We start from the raw sequence: 7,500 nt of genomic DNA on the forward strand, positions 1-7,500 counted from the left end.
TTGTTGTTCTTCTTCCTTTTCTCCTCCTCCTCCTCCTCCTCCCCTTCTTCTTCTTCTTCTTCTTCGTCTCCTCCTCCTCCTCTTCTTCTCCTCCTTCTCCTCTTCCCCTCCTCTTCTCCTCTCTCCCCTCCTCCTCCTCTTCCTCCTCCTCCTTCTTCTTCTTCTTCTTCTTCTTCTTCTTCGTCTCCTCCTCCTCCCCTCATCCTTCTCCTCTTCTTCTCCTCCTTCTCCTCTTCCTCCCCCCCTCCTCCTCCTCTCTTCTCCTCCTCTTCCTCCCCCTCCTCCTCCTCCTCTTCTCCTCCTCCTCTTCTCCACTCTTTCATATACACGTTCTCAATCCTCCACACTTGTACAGCTAACAGCAGGCAACACACCTTCCTCACGTTACCACACGTTATTGACGGTCTTCTCTCTCTCTCTCATTCTTACCTCTCACTTACTCTCACTCTTACTGACTCTTATTCTCACTGACTCTTACTTTCACTGACTCTTACTTTCACTGACTCTTACTTACTGACTTACTGACTCTTGCTCTCACTTTCACTGACTCCTACTTTTACTTTTACTTTCTCTCTCTCTCTCTCTCTCTCTCTCTCTCTCTCTCTCTCTCTCTCCTACCTCACCAAAAAGGCGCCACAACTCCGGAAGAAGGGGTAAGACTAGGCCAAACCACACCTAACAATACCACATCATTACGGCTGAAAATCCTCAATAATCCAATAGAGAATTTCAACCTTAACAATGACGTGAGGATGAGGCGGTGACAGTTACCTAACGGAGATTATTTCACCTCGATTTTTCTACCCTAACCTTTTTTTTATCATCATCAACAAGGTCAAATTCTTTCCTGGATCTGTAGTAAATAAAATAATTCTATTGATAAGTGATAATAGTAGTGATATAAGTGAAATAAGTGTAGTAATTTAAGTGAAAAGTAGAGTTAAGGTAGTGTGATTTATGGTCGTAGTAAGTGGCAACTCTTATTATGAATCCGGGTTTGTTATTGTTTTCATTGATGACGTCAGCACGAACACTACGAGCCTAGGAAATTTAATTATTATTATTATTATTATTATTATTATTATTATTATTATTACTCTTTTATAACTTCTATTTTATCCTCCTTCCTCCTCTTCCTCCTCCTCTTCTTCCTTCCTCCTCCGCCTCTTCTTACCGCCGGGCCAATAAACTCCTCAGTATGATCACGTTCAGAGGCCCGTGTTGACCTCTGACATCTGGGACACATAAAGGGGGGGGGAGGAGGGAGGAGTTAAATGGGAGGGGAATAGGTGCAGTGAATAGATGAGAAGGAGAGGTAGATAGGAGGGAAGGTGTAATATGTATGTATGTATGTATGTATGTATGTATGTATGTATATATGTGTAATGGTCAACATATCTCGTCACACAAATGAGAGGTCACGGGTTTGATCCCCAGGTAAGGTGAGACTAAGTTTCCTGAAGTAATTAACCTGTCTACACTGCAGTAATTACGAACCTGGATGTTAATAGGTGTGTGTGTGTGTGTGTGGTGTGTGTTGTGTGTGTGTGTGTGTGTGTGTGTGTGTGTGTGTGTGTGTGTGTGTCACGACAGACCAGGTAGAGAACTGTATACAGATAACATAAGCCTAATTACAGGTGATCTTAGTGAATACATTACCTGTCCTACACCTGCTAATTACCGCCTTTCTCTATACCATAACGCTTACTACACCACTTTCACCACCTCTTCACACGCCCACACAGCCTTAAGCTAGCACGCCCACAGACCTAAGGCTCTCACGCCCACAAGATATTGGCTACATTGTCCAAACGCCCGCATAGCCCATGGCAAGCACGCCCACAAGCCAGCCCCCCAGAGGCTCACGCCCACACTCTAAGCCAGAAGGGTGTTTACGATGATGTACAGCCACTACGCCCCTACACTCCTCTCTCCTCCCCCCTCTCCCTCTCTCCCTCTCTCCCTCCCCCTCCTCCCCCTCCTCACCCTCCTCCCCCTCCCTCTCTCCCTCACCCTCCTCCCTCTCCCTCATTTCACCCCCCCCCTTTCCCTTTTCATCTTCCTTTCCCTCCTTTCCCTCCTTCCCTCCCTCCTTCCCTCTCCCTCCCTCTCCCTCCCTCCTCTCCCTCCCTCCCTCCCTCCCTCCCTCCCTCCTCCTCTACACCCCACCAACACTATGACAGAGTCTCTTACATTCTCCTCATCTGTCTGTCTGTCTACCTACCAGTCCATGTATGTATGCATATGTATGTATGTATGTACGTATGTATGTATGTATGTATGTGTGTAGGTAAAATGTGAGAAATATTTCAGTGTCAACCTCTCAGACACACACACACACACACACACACACACACACACACACACACACACACACACACCGTCTTGAGGAGTGAGGGTGTAATTCTTAGGAAGATGAGGCAGGTAGGAGGGAGGGAGGAAGAAGGGGGAGCAGCAGTGAAGTAGCTGAGGTATGTTGCTTTCAGATAAATAAATATAATGTTTGCTCTCAAAGTGACTGTGTGGGTGTGTGTGTGTGTGTGTGTGTGTGTGTGTGTGTGTGTGTGTGTGTGTGTGTGTGTGTGTTTCCTCTTCCTCCCTCTTCCTTTCTTTCTTCTTCCTCTTCTTCCTTTTGTCTCTTTTCATTCTTCTTCCCTTCCCTCAATATTTATCACTTAATCCTTCCTCTTCCTCTTCCTCTTCCTCCTCCTTCTCCTTCTCATTCTCCTTCTCTCCTATCTCCCTCCCTATTCACCAGGAGAAGAGGAGTGATGAGAGGTGAGATAAGGTGAGGCAAAGGTAGGGAGGTGAGGGGTACACTAGGTGAGGGGTACACTAGGTGAGGGGTACACTAGGTGAGGGGTACACTAGGTGAGGGGTACACTAGGTGAGGGGTACACTAGGTGAGGGTACACTAGGTGAGGGTACACTGGGTGAGGGAGAGGGTACACTAGGTGAGGGGTACACTAGGTGAGGGGTACACTAGGTGAGGGGTGACTAGGTGAGGGGTACACTAGGTGAGGGGTACACTAGTTGAGGTGGGAGGTGGAGGTGAGAGGTGTCGTCACAGGTGAGGAGGGGCAGGTGAGGAGGGGTACGTGAGAGGTATATAAGGCCCTCACAAGCCTCTCCGGATACCACACCTGCTCCATCCTTCGCCAGAGTGAGTACCTGTAACCTGCCTCCCTACCTGAGTGACCTGTAACCACGACCTGCGACTACAACCTGTCTACCTGTGTGACCTGCCTACTAGAGAGACCTGCCGTCCTCTCACCGCTACCTGCCTACCCGGGTGACCTGTGACCTGTGACTACAACCTGTCTACCTGAGTGACCTGTAACCACGACCTGTGACCTGTGACTACAGCCTGTCTACCTGAGTGACCTGTAACCACGACCTGTGACCTGTGACCATAACCTGCCTACCTGTGTGACCTGTGACTACAGCCTGTCTACCTGAGTGACCTGTAACGACCTGTGACCATAACCTGCCTACCTGTGTGACCTTTGACCTCTCTCTCTCTCTCTCTCTCTCTCTCTCCGGATCTGATTGGTTTGTGACCTCATCTGCGCACCTGATTGACCATTTTTTGTCTATCTTTGAACCTCATTGGCTATTTTATGTCAACCTCCTTATCTGATTGGCTGCTACTGTTATACTGTGCCTGATTGGCTTTTAATGCGTATTACTATTATCTGATTACTTTCTAGTTGTCCTTTCCTGAATTCCTGATAGGCCATTTAACTTCCCGTTTCCTGCACCTGACTGGCCACTCAATCATTTCCATGCACCTGATTGTTCACTTAACCACCTATTCCACGCACTTGATTGGTCCCACCCTTAACCACGCACCTGATTGGCCCCACCCTTAACCACGTACCTGATTGGTCCCACCCTTAACCACGCACCTGATTGGACCCAACCTTAACCATGTACCTGATTGGCCCCACCCTTAACTACGCACCTCATTGGCTCAACCCTTAACCACGCACCTAATTGGCCCCTTAACTATTCACCTGATTGCCTCCACACACCTGTCCAATCAACATATGACAACATATCCCGTAAAAATCACCAAATCCCTTACAATGTGACTTACAATTACCTGATAAACACCTGACTTACCTGTCCTATTAACTGGTCATTTACACACACCTAACTATTATATAAACAAGTGACTCTAATGACAGTGAGACTACATATATGACTGCACCCTAAGAATGAAAATTGACAGTAATATGAGACTTTTAACGTGTGTGTGTGTGTGTGTGTGTGTGTGTGTGTGTGTGTGTGTGTGTGTGTACGTCAGGTATATACTGTTGTGATAATGACTTCACAGTAATACACAGCAGACAGTGACACAGCAGACAGTGACACAGAAGACAGTGACACAGCAGACAGTGACACAGAAGACAGTGACACAGCAGACAGTAACACAGCACACATTGACAGAGCAGACAGTGACACAGCAGACAGTGACACAGCAGACATTGACAGAGCAGCGAGACCTCAAAACACACTTCAGTAGTAACAATAACAACAACAACAACAACAATTGGATGGGTACTTTCACGTGCATCCTCTCCTGACGTGAGCTGACGATGGCTGACGATGGCTGACGATGGCTGACGATGGCTGACGATGGCTGACGATGGCTGACTATGGCTGACTACTATAGCTGGTTGAGTTATGGTCCTCGGTAGCTGTTGTGACGAGAGAGATAGAGGATGAGACTGAGAGACACACGGAGAGACGAGAGAAGAGAGAGAGAAAGTGACAGAGAGAGAGAGAGAGAGAGAGAGAGAGACAACAGGAAAGTGACAGAGAGAGATGACGGAAGAGACAGGCAGAGAAAGTTGCTGGTCCCTGGAAGTGTTCCTGTGACCCGTGAGGCAGGATGTTCCTTCAGTAGCGGCACACGGCAGAGAGGTCATCCTCCAGTGAGACTTACACAAGGATGAGTGTGTGTTCCCCACCCCTCCTCCCTCACTTCTCACCCACCTCCCTCACCTCCTCACCCACCCTCACTTCACCTCCACCTCCCTCACCTCTCACTCCACCTCCCTCACCTCACTCCACCTCCCTCACCTCTCACTCCACCTCCCTCACCTCTCACTCCACCTCCCTCACCCCTCACTCCACCTCCCTCACGGCCCATATCTTTCTCTCCTCCCTCAGACAACATCATGAAGGTCGCCGCCGCCCTCTTGTGCCTCGCCACTGTCGCCTCCGCCAGGATGGCCTACCAGTTCTCTGACGGCTACCTCGAGATCCTCGGCGCAGAACCCGCACAGAACTTCGACTGCGCCGGCCGCGCCTACGGCTACTACGCCGACGTGCCCACCGACTGCCGGGTGTTCCACGTCTGCCTGCCCATCTCTGACGACCTCGGGGAGATCGTGGAGACCGCCCAGTTCTCCTTCGTCTGCGGGAACCAGACGGTGTTCAGCCAGGAGTCCCTCACCTGCGCCCACCCCCAGGAGGCCTTCCCCTGTGACCAGGCTGAGACCTCTACGACCTCTCCAACGCTGACTTCGGCAAGATCCCCGAAGAGAACTTGTAATCACCGACCGTAATACGACGATAAAAACTGTGATATCTTGTGGCCGTCTCGTAATGGTTTAGGCCGATAGAGTTAATAAAGGACCTTTATTGATAACACCTTAGTACTTTATTACCCCTTAACTACCTTAGGTGATGAAAGATACAAATAACTACTCCAATAAATAATATACATAGAAAACAATAAATAAAGATAGCAATAACAATAAACCAAACGATAATAACAGGAGGAATAACAAAACAACAACAACAACAACACTCACAATAATAATAATACAATAATAATAACAGCAACAGCAACAAGTAATAATAATAATAATAATAACAAACATCAACAGTGTATCACAGGTAAAGTACAGCGACATACATTCACTCAACTCTCACGTGTGTATGCAAATGAGGTGCAACTGACAGGTACAATTAATTAAAATATTTATACCTGAACCAGACGATAAGAATATTGAATGAGAGGATTGGAAGATTCACACCTGTCAACTTGAGGAAGATTCACACACCTGTCAATTTGAGGAAGATTCACACACCTGTCAATTTGAGGAAGATTCACACACCTGTCAATTTGAGGAAGATTCACACACCTGTCAATTTGAGGAAGATTCACACACCTGTCAATTTGAGGAAGATTCACACACCTGTCAATGTGGGAAGATTCACACACCTGTCAATTTGAGGAAGATTCACACACCTGTCAATTTGAGGAAGATTCACACACCTGTCAATCTGAGGAAGATTCACACACCTGTCAATATGGGAAGATTCACACACCTGTCAATTTGAGGAAGATTCACACACCTGTCAATCTGAAGAAGATTCACACACCTGCCAATTTGAGGAAGATTCACAGACTTGGGAAGAAGAGAAAGACTGTGTTAATATTCATAGCATCGTCTGCCAGGGGAGGTCTAATGTCTTGCAACATTCTGCATGATATTACCAGCTTGCAAGACAAAAACAACAACAACAACAACAACTACACCACCACAACGACAACCACCACCACCACTACCACCAACAAATAACAACAACAACAACAACAACAACAACTACACCACCACAACGACAACCACCACCACCACCACCACCAACAACAACAACAACAACAACAACAACAACCACCACCACCACCAACAAATAACAACAACAACAACAACAACCACCACCACCACCACCACCACCACCACCACCAACAACAACAACAACAACAACAACAACAACAACAACCACCACCACCACGACAACCACAACCACCAATACAACAACAACAACAATAACAACAAGAACAACACTGATATTAGCTTTGCAATCCATACGAGAGTGAAAGTAGTTAACTATTGATGATATCTCAACTATCCATGCAAGAATAGTTACCTTAATGCAATCAGTTTCAGGTGAGCAATATTTCTGCAATCATCACTTCACCCAAAAATATTTCTGCAATATCAATAAAACAGACTCCCTTTTTGCAACATTTCTGCATTAAAAAAACACACAATAAAACAAACTAAAAAAACATATTTGCAACATTTCTGCAACATCACAGTCAAGTAAATACACGAATAGAGGTTTGCAATATAAGATCAACATGTGAACAGCATAAATTAACCTAACCTAACTTAACCTAACCAAACCTAACCTAACCTCGTGTTGAAAATGCAATATGCAATAAGGTCTGTCTATTTATCCTTCCCCAAACATGTTCCTGACCAATAGATTAATTTTGTTGAGTCATTCACGGTAAACTATCAGGTGTTAAAGTGGAACATACCTTTAATTAACTCCTCCCTATCCCCCTCCCTCCTCTCCCCCGAAAAAGTAGGTAAAATATAGATACTTTTTCTCTTATACAATATAATTCATTAGTAAAATATAATAGAATGAACCAAAACACGATTATATAATTTTTCATTTCCCAGGATGAAG

At 46.1% G+C, this 7,500-nt stretch overlaps 1 pseudogene; it reads left to right on the forward strand.

The window, feature by feature from the left end:
* The first annotated feature begins 3,074 nt into the window (after window positions 1-3,074).
* Window positions 3,075-5,661, forward strand: LOC121874952 (annotated as a pseudogene).
* The last annotated feature ends 1,839 nt before the right edge of the window (window positions 5,662-7,500 follow it).

The sequence above is a fragment of the Homarus americanus genome, unplaced genomic scaffold, assembly GCF_018991925.1.
Source record: "Homarus americanus isolate GMGI-L3 unplaced genomic scaffold, GMGI_Hamer_2.0 scaffold8593, whole genome shotgun sequence".
NCBI lineage: Eukaryota > Metazoa > Arthropoda > Malacostraca > Decapoda > Nephropidae > Homarus > Homarus americanus.